The sequence below is a fragment of the Rattus norvegicus genome, chromosome 6 (genome assembly GCF_021556685.1).
Source record: "Rattus norvegicus strain SHRSP/BbbUtx chromosome 6, alternate assembly SHRSP_T2T, whole genome shotgun sequence".
In the NCBI taxonomy this organism is placed as follows: Eukaryota; Metazoa; Chordata; class Mammalia; order Rodentia; family Muridae; genus Rattus; species Rattus norvegicus.
Genome location: NC_141539.1, coordinates 117012574 through 117024589, shown reverse-complemented (window position 1 = coordinate 117024589; position 12016 = coordinate 117012574). Strand labels below are relative to the sequence as shown.

The 12016-nt window shown below is 41.4% G+C and overlaps 1 long non-coding RNA gene across 1 annotated transcript in view; it reads right to left on the bottom strand.

The window, feature by feature from the left end:
- LOC148005412 (uncharacterized) overlaps positions 1–12016 on the bottom strand; it is a 235345-nt gene that overhangs the window by 55430 nt on the left and 167899 nt on the right. Inside the window, exon 3 of the long non-coding RNA XR_015623284.1 lies at positions 8312–8414. This is a non-coding gene — a long non-coding RNA (uncharacterized LOC148005412). The remainder of the gene's footprint in view (positions 1–8311; positions 8415–12016) is intronic.

Genomic DNA, 12016 nt, shown 5'->3' with positions numbered 1-12016 from the left:
TGAGAATCTGAGAGGGACGGGGCTACTCTATACCTCTCGGAGGAAAAGTGACTGAACCTGAGCAAAGGAGAGCCTAAGAGGTGGAGAGGCAAAACGTCTTCATATGAATTCTTTGTGCAAACCTGCTGGGACGAGCACAAGAAGAAGTACACCGATGCTTCTGTCATCTCCTCAGAGTTCAGTAAGAAGTGCTCGGAGAGGCAGAACAGCAAGTCTGCTAAAGAAAGGGGGGAATTGAAGACAGAGCATAGGCTGGCGTGAAAACCTACATCTCCCTGCCCACTGGGAGACCCAAAAGAAGTTCAAGGACCCCAGTGCACACAAGCAGTCTCTTTCTGATTTCTTGTTCTGCTCTTAACATAACTGAAAGATCAAAGGAGAACATCCAGGCTGGTCCCCTGGTGATGTTGCAAAGAAACTAGGAGAGATGCGGAACAGCACAGCTGCCAGTGAAGAGCGGCCCCATGACAAGGAAAACGCCAAGGTGAGGGAAAAGCACAGGAAGGATGCTGCAGCAAACAGAGCCAAAGGAAACCAATATGCAGTGGGAAAAGGGGGTGATCAAGGATGAAAAGAGCAAGAAATAAAGAAGGGAGGGGAAGATGAGGAGAAAGAGGAGGAGGAAAAGACAAGGAACACGAAGTTGATGATGATGCTGAAATGGGTTCCAGTGCATTTTTTTTCTTGTCTATAAAGAATTTAAGCCCCCTGTTCACAACTCGCTCATTTTAAAGAAAACAAACAGTTGAAGGAATTAAAAATGGAAATAGAAGCAATCAAGAAAGAACACATGGAAACAACCCTGGATATAGAAAACCAAAAGAAGAGACAAGGAGCTGTAGATACAAGCTTCACCAACAGAATACAAGAGATGGAAGAGAGAATCTCAGGAGCAGAAGATTCCATAGAAATCATTGACTCAACTGTCAAAGATAATGTAAAGTGGAAAAAGCTACTGGTCCAAAACATACAGGAAATCCAGGACTCAATGAGAAGATCAAACCTAAGGATAATAGGTATAGAAGAGAGTGAAGACTCCCAGCTCAAAGGACCAGTAAATATCTTCAACAAAATCATAGAAGAAAACTTCCCTAATCTAAAAAAAGAGATACCCATAGGCATACAAGAAGCCTACAGAACTCCAAATAGATTGGACCAGAAAAGAAACACCTCCCATCACATAATAGTCAAAACACCAAACGCACAAAATAAAGAAAGAATATTAAAAGCAGTAAGGAAAAAAGGTCAAGTAACATATAAAGGCAGACCTATCAGAATCACACCAGACTTCTCGCCAGAAACTATGAAGGCCAGAAGATCCTGGACTGATGTCATACAGACCCTAAGAGAACACAAATGCCAGCCCAGGTTACTGTATCCTGCAAAACTCTCAATTAACATAGATGGAGAAACCAAGATATTCCATGACAAAACCAAATTTACACAATATCTTTCTACAAATCCAGCACTATAAAGGATAATAAATGGTAAAGCCCAACATAAGGAGGCAAGCTATAACCTAGAAGAAGGAAGAAACTAATCGTCTTGGCAACAAAACAAAGAGAATGAAAGCACACAAACATAACCTCACATCCAAATATGAATATAACGGGAAGCAATAATCACTATTCCTTAATATCTCTCAACATCAATGGCCTCAACTCCCCAATAAAAAGACATAGATTAACAAACTGGATACGCAACGAGGACCCTGCATTCTGCTGCCTACAGGAAACACACCTCAGAGACAAAGACAGACATTACCTCAGAGTGAAAGGCTGGAAAACAATTTTCCAAGCAAATGGTCAGAAGAAGCAAGCTGGAGTAGCCATTCTAATATCAAATAAAATCAATTTTCAAGTAAAAGTCATCAAAAAAGATAAGGAAGGACACTTCATATTCATCAAAGGAAAAATCCACCAAGATGAACTCTCAATCCTAAATATCTATGCCCCAAATACAAGGGCACCTACATATGTAAAAGAAAACTTACTAAAGCTCAAAACACACATTGCCACACATTGCACCTCACACAATAATAGTGGGAGATTTCAACACCCCACTCTCATCAATGGACAGATCATGGAAACAGAAATTGAACAGAGATGTAGACAGACGAAGAGAAGTCATGAGCCAAATGGACTTAACGGACATTTATACAACATTCTATCCTAAAGCAAAAGGATATACCTTCTTCTCAGCTCCTCATGGTACTTTCTCCAAAATCGACCATATAATTGGTCAAAAAATGGGCCTCAACAGGTACAGAAAGATAGAAATAGTCCCATGCGTGCTATCAGACCACCACGGCCTAAAACTGGTCTTCAATAACAATAAGGGAAGAATGCCCACATATACTTGGAAATTGAACAATGCTCTACTCAATGATAACCTGGTCAAGGAAGAAATAAAGAAAGAAATTAAAAACTTTTTAGAACTTAATGAAAATGAAGGTACAACATACCCAAACTTATGGGACACAATGAAAGCTGTGCTAAGAGGAAAACTCATAGCGCTGAGTGCCTGCAGAAAGAAACAGGAAAGAGCATATGTCAGCAGCTTGACAGCACACCTAAAAGCTCTAGAACAAAAAGAAGCAAATACACCCAGGAGGAGTAGAAGGCAGGAAATAATCAAACTCAGAGCTGAAATCAACCAAGTAGAAACAAAAAGGACCATAGAAAGAATCAACAGAACCAAAAGTTGGTTCTTTGAGAAAATCAACAAGATAGATAAACCCTTAGCCAGACTAATGAGAGGACACAGAGAGTGCGTCCAAATTAACAAAATCAGAAATGAAAAGGGAGACATAACTACAGATTCAGAGGAAATTCAAAAAATCATCAGATCTTACTATAAAACCTATATTCAACAAAACTTGAAAATCTTCAGGAAATGGACAATTTCCTAGACAGATACCAGGTATCGAAGTTAAATCAGGAACAGATAAACCAGTTAAACAACCCCATAACTCCTAAGGAAATAGAAGCAGTCATTAAAGGTCTCCCAACCAAAAAGAGCCCAGGTCCAGACGGGTTTAGTGCAGAATTCTACCAAACCTTCAGAGAGGACCTCATACCAATATTATCCAAACTATTCCACAAAATTGAAACAGATGGATCACTACCGAATACCTTCTACGAAGCCACAATTACTCTTATACCTAAACCACACAAAGACCCAACAAAGAAAGAGAACTTCAGACCAATTTCCCTTATGAATATCGACGCAAACACACATGGTATGCACTCATTGATAAATGGCTATTAGCCCAAATGCTTGAATTACCCTAGATGCACAGAACACATGAAACTCAAAAAGGATAACCAAAATGTGAATGCTTCACTCCTTCTTTCAAAGGGGAACAAGAATATCCTTGGCAGGGAATAGGGAGGCAAAGTTTAGAACAGAGGCAGAAGGAACACCCATTCAGAGCCTGCCCCACATGTGGCCCATACATATACAGCCACCAAACTTCATAAGATGGATGAAGCAAAGAAGTGCAGGCCAACAGGAACCGGATGTAGATCTCTCCTGAGAGACACACCCAGATTACAGCAAATACAGAGGCGAATGCCAGCAGCAAACCACTGAACTGAGAACGGGACCCCCATTTAAGGAATCAGAGAAAGGACTGGAAGAGCTTGAAGGGGCTTGAGACCCCATATAAACAATGCCAAGCAACCAGAGCTTCCAGGGACTAAGCCCCTACCCAAAGACTATACATGGACTGACCCTGGACTCCAGCCTCATAGGTAGCAATGAATAGCCTAGTAAGAGCACCAGTGGAAGGGGAAGCCCTCGGTCCTGCCAAGACTGAACCCCCAGTGAATGTGATTGTTGGGGGGAGGGTGGTAATGGGGGGAGAATGAGGAGGGGAAGCCCATATTGAAGGGGAGGGGAAGGGGTTAGGGGGATGTTGGCCCGGAAACCGGGAAGGGAAATAATAATCGAAATGTAAATAAGAAATACTCCAGTTAATAAAGATTAAAAAAAAAAACAAATGTCTTTATAGTTGATGAATGTCTTTAGATAGTCCTGTCCTGGTAGTATTTTCAATGGCCACTAACTTTGCTCAGTACAGTCTGAGGTTTGTAAATTGACATTGAAATTTAAAGCAGATTTGTATTGGTGCACAGCACAATTTAGTGATATGTAGAGGAGGTAGGTTTTTTTGAGGGGGAGGGGAGTGGGTTGGTAGGTTTTGTTTTGTTTTTCTCATTTCCAGTTGTCTCTGATGCAGCTTGTACAAGTTGTTGTTCTGCTAACTGAATACCACTCTGTAATTACAAAAAAAAAAAAAAAGAACAACAAAAAAATCCCTGCTGTTTTGTTGACATTCCAAATGACTGTGAGTAAATACAATTTTTTATATAAAACGAGATAGTTTTTTTTTAACTTCTCACATAATGTATCCTGATTATGGCTTCTCCTCCCTCTGTCCCTCCCAGTTCCTCCTCACTTCCCTCCCCTCTTACCCAAATCTACTCCCTTTCTGTCTCTCATTAGAAAAGAAGCGGTTTCTAACAGAAAATAATATAAGATATAACAAAAAGTGTCTCATTAGAGCCGAACAAGACAAAGACACAGAAGGAAAAGAACCCAAAGAAGGCATAAGAATCAGACATGCAAATGTTCACACACTCCATAATATATACCCAGAGAACCTGGGGCTGACGTGTACAGGCCATGTGCATAGGTGCCTTGGATGACTTTTTCCCAAGAGGGTAGATAGCACAAATGTCTTCAGTAACTAGTCAAGTTCAATCTTTAGTTGATGGAGTTAAAAACAAAGCCCAATCTCACAATCACTACCTAAAAGGGATAACATAATGGATTATTTTAGAAAGGAAAGTTGTTTCTTGCTATGCTTCGTGATGATTGATTTTGAACCTACTTCAAGCATACAAGGGGGATATCAGTTATAAAGTTGCATACCTCCTCGGCAATTTCAGAAGACCCTGAAGCTAAAACTTTAAGGGTATATCCTTAAAGCCCTCAGCAGCTCATCTTATTCCAACAAGCATTCTCATTTTGCACCCTAGTAAGCTTTAAGAGAAGATTCAATTTAAAAAAAAATGCATTTCCAGGGCTGGGGCAAGTATGAGGACAAGAGTTCAGATTCCCCAACACCCACATGAAAGCCAGGCATGATGGGAAACACCAGCCCAAGCACTAGAGGAAGCAAGGGATTCTGGGACCAGTCTAACTGAAAAGGTGGTTAGATATATGGGCTAATCTAGCCTCAGACTTAGTGAAGAGACACTGTCTGAATAAAAGAAGATAAAGAGAAATAGAGGAAGATACTCAAAAGCAACTTCTGGCCTCCATATACACACAGAGATGTTATACGCACACACATGGGTTTCCATAATAAATGAATAGAAGCAAAGATATATGCCTAGATCAGCCTCCAGCAGATAATTTATTTGAAGTCCAGGAGCAAGGATGAGTTCATACAAAAGTCACTTTTTAGATGCTCTGAAAAAGACTTGTCCCGAATTGAGGGTACAAGTCAGGCTCTCCCAGCAGAGCACATTGTGACTCTCCCATCCGATTGCTGTCTTGTCTTAGACAAAGGCCACAGTGACAGCCATGTGGAGCGCTGGGTAGTTGTCCATAGCAGCAACCACTGCAGATCTGCTACCCAAGAATTCCATGAGTTTATTCTCTGGCTTACACCTCCAACCACTCTTCAGTCCCCCAACCATTTGAGATACTTTACATCACTAGGGGAGCAGGCTTATACAAAAACAAGACGGAGTTCCCTCTCTATGGTATCTATATACTGGCACGGAGAACCAGAAAATTAATATAAATCAATGAAATGGTAGAGAGTTGCAGATCATCTCTACACCATAAAGAATGTTAAATGATTCAAAGTAAGATAAAATTGATGAGGCTACTTCAGATGGGGGAGATAATAGAAAGGTTCTCTAGAGGGTTACATTTAAATTGAAGGTTAAATGCCAAGAAAAAAAACAACAACAACAGCAGGTAAGAACCCAAAAGAAGAGGTTCCAGGCTTAGGAAACAGTGAGCCAATGAAGATAGGCTGAGATGCGGCTGGAGAGTTGACTCATAGAGCACTTGCCTTGCAGACACTAGACCCTGAGTTTGACTCCCCAAAGCACACATTAGAAAAAGGAATGGGGTAAAAGAAGGTGGGAGGCAGAAGCAAAATAAGGTGACAGTCAGCCTTGGAACTCAGAGACCACTTGTATAGTGCTTGGTGAACTCCAGACCAATGATAGAACATTGACACACACACACACACACACACACACACACACACACACGCATGCATGTGCACACACACAGGGCAGATAGGGGAAGAGGTTGGTCATTGGTTGACTGAAACATGTTGAGGAGATGGGAACAGAATGTAACTAGAAATGGTAAAGTTTGAAGGAAAGAGCACATACAGCCCTAGGGAGTATAACCCATTACCACCTACATCCTTCCATTATTACACATATAACAATATGTTATAAAAGTTAATTTACTCTTCTGTCTCTTTGAGTAGACAGTTAGTTCCTTAAGTACACTATATCTTATTCATGATAATAATTATAGCTTCCATTTATTGAACTATACCAGGCACTAAGCTAGCTACTTTGCATACATTATCTCCAAAGTTAACAACAACCCTACCAGGTAAGTATTATTAACATCATTTTGCAGATTGAAAAAAATCACCTAAGTGATTTATCCAAGGCCAGAAGCTAGCATGTGGCAAAGCTGGCACTTGAGTTTGTCTCATCTGAATCTGAAATCTAACCCTTTTTCACTATGCCACATCATCTTAACCTTATCTCAATTAATCACACTGGATGTCCTGGCCAAGGATGCTCAACAAACATCCCTAGGGCCGAATTGGAGTGAATCAATAGAATGTATGGAAGCCCACACAGGGAAACTGAACACCAAAGACCACACCTTGGGGTGGGGGTAGGGGGACTTTGAATCCCACACAAGAGGACAATGAACTCACAAGGCTGTAGCACTAGGGAGACTTCGTGTGATGATTGAGGGCCTTGATACCTACCTTCTTGCAGGAAGAATTAAATGTATTGTGGAAATTGTCAGGGAAGGGACTGCACTTAATAAAACAAAATGGAAGCTATGGGGTTTCCTGAAAGCTAATGCATGACACAGTGACACAGCTGCATATCGTGTTCTGGAAAAGAAAAATTAATGGGATTTTAAAGAGAGAGGCTGCTCAGTGTGCTTGCAAAATGGAGATACAGAAGAATGCACCCCTGCAATGAGGAGAGAGGAGCAGAGAGCGGGAGGAGGATGGCACTGTTGTAATTGCCTGTAATTTTTCCCCCTCCTCCTCCTGACTTTAATTAGGACACTTGCGAGACACACACATTTGTAAGAGTGACAGAGCTAATTGAAGAAAACCACATGTCTCATCAACAACCAAATCAGGAATAATAATCAAAGCAGCAGAAGCAAAATTGGAAGCCATGGAGCTGTCAAATGCGGAAGGAACTCAGATACAATGAGGCATGTAATTTAGAAAAAGCGAGAGGGCTATGCAGAAGCATTAAAAATGAGACATGAAATAAAACAGTTAACTCAGTGCAAGCTGAAACGTTAACTCCCACAATCTGGTCACAATTAAATTTGGTCAGAAATTCATCTAGCCCTTTCAGCTGTGTTCTGGGGGTGCTGCCTTATTCTACCTTGCTGCCTAGAATGCCCCTGTTAAGTGAAGGCAATTTCCTCCCTCCCTTAACTGTTGTCTTAGTTCCGGTTATTGTTGCTATGATGAAACACCACAACCATAAACAACTTGGAGAACAAAGAATTTACTTAGCTTACACTACCTTATCACCGAAAGAACTCAAGCATATCAGGATCTGATGCAGAGGCCATAGAGGACCTTACTCCTTATGGCTTGCTCAGCCTGCTTTCTTATAGAGTGCTCCCGCACTCCCCACCCACTCCTGCCTCCCTGACCTGGCATTCCCCTACACTGGAGCATTAAGCCTTCACAGGATCAAGAGCCTCCCTTCCCATTGATGCCACCCTCTGCTACATATGCAGCTTGAGCCATGGGTCCCTCCAAGAGTATTTGTGGTTGGTGATTTAGTCCCTTGGAGCTCTGGGGGGGGGGGGGGGTAGTGCATACTGTTCTATCATTGAGTTGGTCATTTCTGTCCCTAGTGGAGCTGGAAAATGACAGGCTGTTATCCCAAACTTTTACTATTCAAAAGTCATTGTTGAGTTTTGCTTTATCCTTGGTGTCCACACCCATAATACTAAGTAGCAAGACAATTTAGAAGAGAATTCTCCTTACATTTTAGCTTCTTGAGTCACGGCACAAGTGCTGCATACTCTTCCCCCTGGCATTCAGCTTTTCTTCTCTCAACAGCTTCCTCTCCAAGTCAGCTCAAGGCAGGCTGAAGTGAGTAGAGATAACATTTGTTACAATAAAGATACACAAGTCACTGGAGCTGGCCAGCCAGAGCCTCAGCACACTCAAATATCTGGAAGAAAGAAGGTGCTTGATGTTTCTCATGTGTTGAATCTTGAAAATATTTAAATGACCTCTCCACCACATGGAGACAGAGGATGCCTGGAAGAAAGAAGCTTCCAGAAAGAAATAAAGAAGATAATTATGTAATGCTCATCACGATATATAAATCCTGATCAAGTCAGCCATTTCTCATGCTTTTGTTGCTTGCAAATGATATTCTAACCATTTATTAATGTAGCAGTAGAAAACATATCAAAAGAGAAATGATGGTAGCCGACAAGGTGGAGCATATTTTGAGTGCTGGACACACAGTCCTCTTAATAGTGTAAGACTTTCAGCATCACTACTTTTCTCTTTACCAACTAGAAATAGAGAACGAAGATTTACATAGTTTTTCACAGCCTACCAAAAATGAAATCAGAAGCAGGATATTCTTCGGAAGCTCAGCTCGTGTTCTCAAAAATTCATCATGAAAAAAAAGAGACTATAAGAATCTTGTTATTAACCATATTTTATTGGTCAATAAATAAATAGAGAAAACAGTGTGCTTTCCTCCTTCCTCCTCAGCAGACCTCTAAATTTTCCTGAGAATATCATTTATTCTTTTTTTTGTCACATCTATCCCCTCCCATATTGCTGTGATTGAACTTGAAACATCCCTTAAAGGCTCGTACCCTGCAGACTTGATTGCCAAATTTTCTGAAGATGATTGGATATGGATCAATCTATTAACAAATCATAATTTGTTGGCATTATGAGGGCTGGTAGAGAGTTAGAAGCAGGTTGCACCTACCTATGGTCCTTGTAGCCTACTCTTCATGAAGGAAAGGGGCCCTTGAAAGAACGCTACGCCCCTAACACTGTCCTATCTTTCTCTCTCTACTTCTTGGCATATGTAAAGTACAACCCTTTCTCAATGTGATCCAGCTCTGTGGGTGCTGGGCACAGACCTCAGGCTTTAATGCTTACACAGCAAGCATTTATCCACTGAGCTATCCCTCTAGCCCTTAGAGACAGCTTTCTTTTAGAAACGTTAATCATTGATCAAGAAGAGGTCCCACAGACATGCCTATAGTCCAGTCTAATGAAGGAAATTCTTTAACTGAAGTTCCCTTGTCGTAGGTGACTCTTGCTTATGTCTAGTTGGAAGAAAAGACAGCACATTTGACCCACTGTCAACTCATCACACAAATAGCCACATTAGGCCATAACCTTTCCTTTCTTGTTCATCCCAAAATTATGTTAGCATTTAGATTAAAATCTTTAAAAATCTCAGTCTCTAAATTTCCAATACTTTAAAAGTCTGATGTCTCTTTTAAATGTAAAAATCTCTTAACAGCAAGTTTCTGTAAAAATCCAAAACATACAATAGACCTTCTTACTTCAAGAGGCTATAATGGGAGCACAGTTATGAACAGAGCAAAGTAAAACCAAAATTCAGCAGTGTGAACTATTGCAGTGGCCATTATCTAGAACTCATCACAGTTTCCTGGGCTTAAAAGAACATGGGCAGCTTCACTTCTCTAGCTCTTCCATTTGCAAACACACAGCTTGTTTTCCAGACTCTGGCCCACTCCACTCCATACCTGCCACTAGCACAACAGTTATTCTATGTCCTGAGATCGCCAATATGGTTCCACTGCAACTGGGTTTCACCTCCACCAATGCCCTCATGACCTCTCTTCACAGACTCTTATCCTGCAATAGAGCAACATGCTTCAGCTCCCTCCTTGACTGCCCTCAGTCCTGCAGCATTCATGCCAGTTCCACATGGGAGGCACGTAACACATTGCAAAGTGTGGTTGACATCTTGAATTCCAGCCTTGTCTCACTCGTAGAGCATCCTGTTCTCACCCATACCATAGTTTCTATTGTTGACCCTGAGGAAATACTTCCCAAAGATTTGACTTTGTTGATGCTGGCCTCATATTAATCATATCTGCCTTTTAAACCCTCCACTAGCCAGTGGAGATTGTCCCAGTAACACAGAGATTACACTTCAGTTTTGATCTCTTGTTCATCACAGCTGAGTCTTCATCCCCAGCTGACTAGAAACCACAGATTCTTAATTCAAAACATCGAGTCTCGGCTCTGCCAGAGCCCTACTGATACAGATGAGGATTCTCACAGCCAGCCATTAGACTGAAAAGTGGGACCCCAATGGAGGAGTTAGAGAAAGGAGGTGAAGAGGTTTGTAACTCCATAGGAAGAACAACAATATCAACCAACCAGACTCCAGCAGAGCTCCCAAGGACTAAACCACCAACCAAAGAGTACACATGGAGAAACCCATGCCTCCAGCTGCATATGGAGCAAAGGATGGCCTTGTCCAGCATCAATAGAAGGAGAAGCCCTTGGTCCTGTGAGGGCTCATTTCCCCAGTGTAGGGGAATGCCAGGGCGTTGAAGTGGGAGTGGGTGGGTGGGAGTGGGAGCATCCTCATAGAAGTAGGAGGAGGGGAAGGTAGTATGGGAGAGGGGAAAGGGGGATAACATTTGAAATGTAAGTACATAAAATATCCAACAAAAATAAAATTAAAAAAAAATCAAGTCTTTCATGAACTCTCAAACTTCCATCTAAAGCCAGCTTCTGCCCTCTATGTTCTTCTCAACATTATGGTCCAAGTGTCCATCACAGCTCATTAAGCTATGAACAGTAAAGGGCTTTTACAGGTCAAATTTCCAATAGTTCCACAATATTCCCCCAAAACAACATGGTCAGGTCTATCAGAGCAAGCTCCTAGTCTCTGGTACCAATCTCTGTCCTAGCTTTGTTTCTGTTTCTATGATGAAGCTCAAAGCAAATTGAAGTGTGGTGTTACCTCATCTTACAAGTCATACGCCATCACTGAGGGAAGCCAAGACAGGAACCCGGGAGCAGGATCCGAAGCAAAGACCATGTAGTAATGCCGCTTACTGGTTTGCTTGTTTTACATGGTTTGCTCAGCTTGCTTTCTTATACAATTCAAGACTACCTTCCCAGAGAAGGCATCATCCACAGTAGGCTAGGCACTCTCACATCAATCATTAATCAAGAAAATGTGCAATGACCACAGAGATGCCAACGAGCCAATCGGATGACGACAAATTTTTCAATTGAAATTTCCAGTTTCCTCTTCCAGAGTAACTAATTTGTGTCCTGTTGAGAGAAATTCTAACAATCATGGGGTTATTGCTGTGTATACACAGGCACACACACACACACACACACACACACACACACACACACACACACACACCATAGCAAGATATAAATCCTTCTCATTTGTTCCTGGGAAAACAAAAGGTAAGGAGGATATGAAAAATAAGTTGCCACATTAGAGAAGAAAGAATATGTGATAATCTACAGGCCAGATCTTATGTTTTTCAAGCCTCTCTATATGCCAGTATGATCTACTTAACGAAAGTTCATCTGGGGCAACTTTATTCTTGCTTATTATAACCCTCTAGCTACCAGAGAGGCTTCGAAGACTGCAAAATCAGAGCATGCAAAGCTATATTTTGTTCTCATCTGGGTTAAGCATGA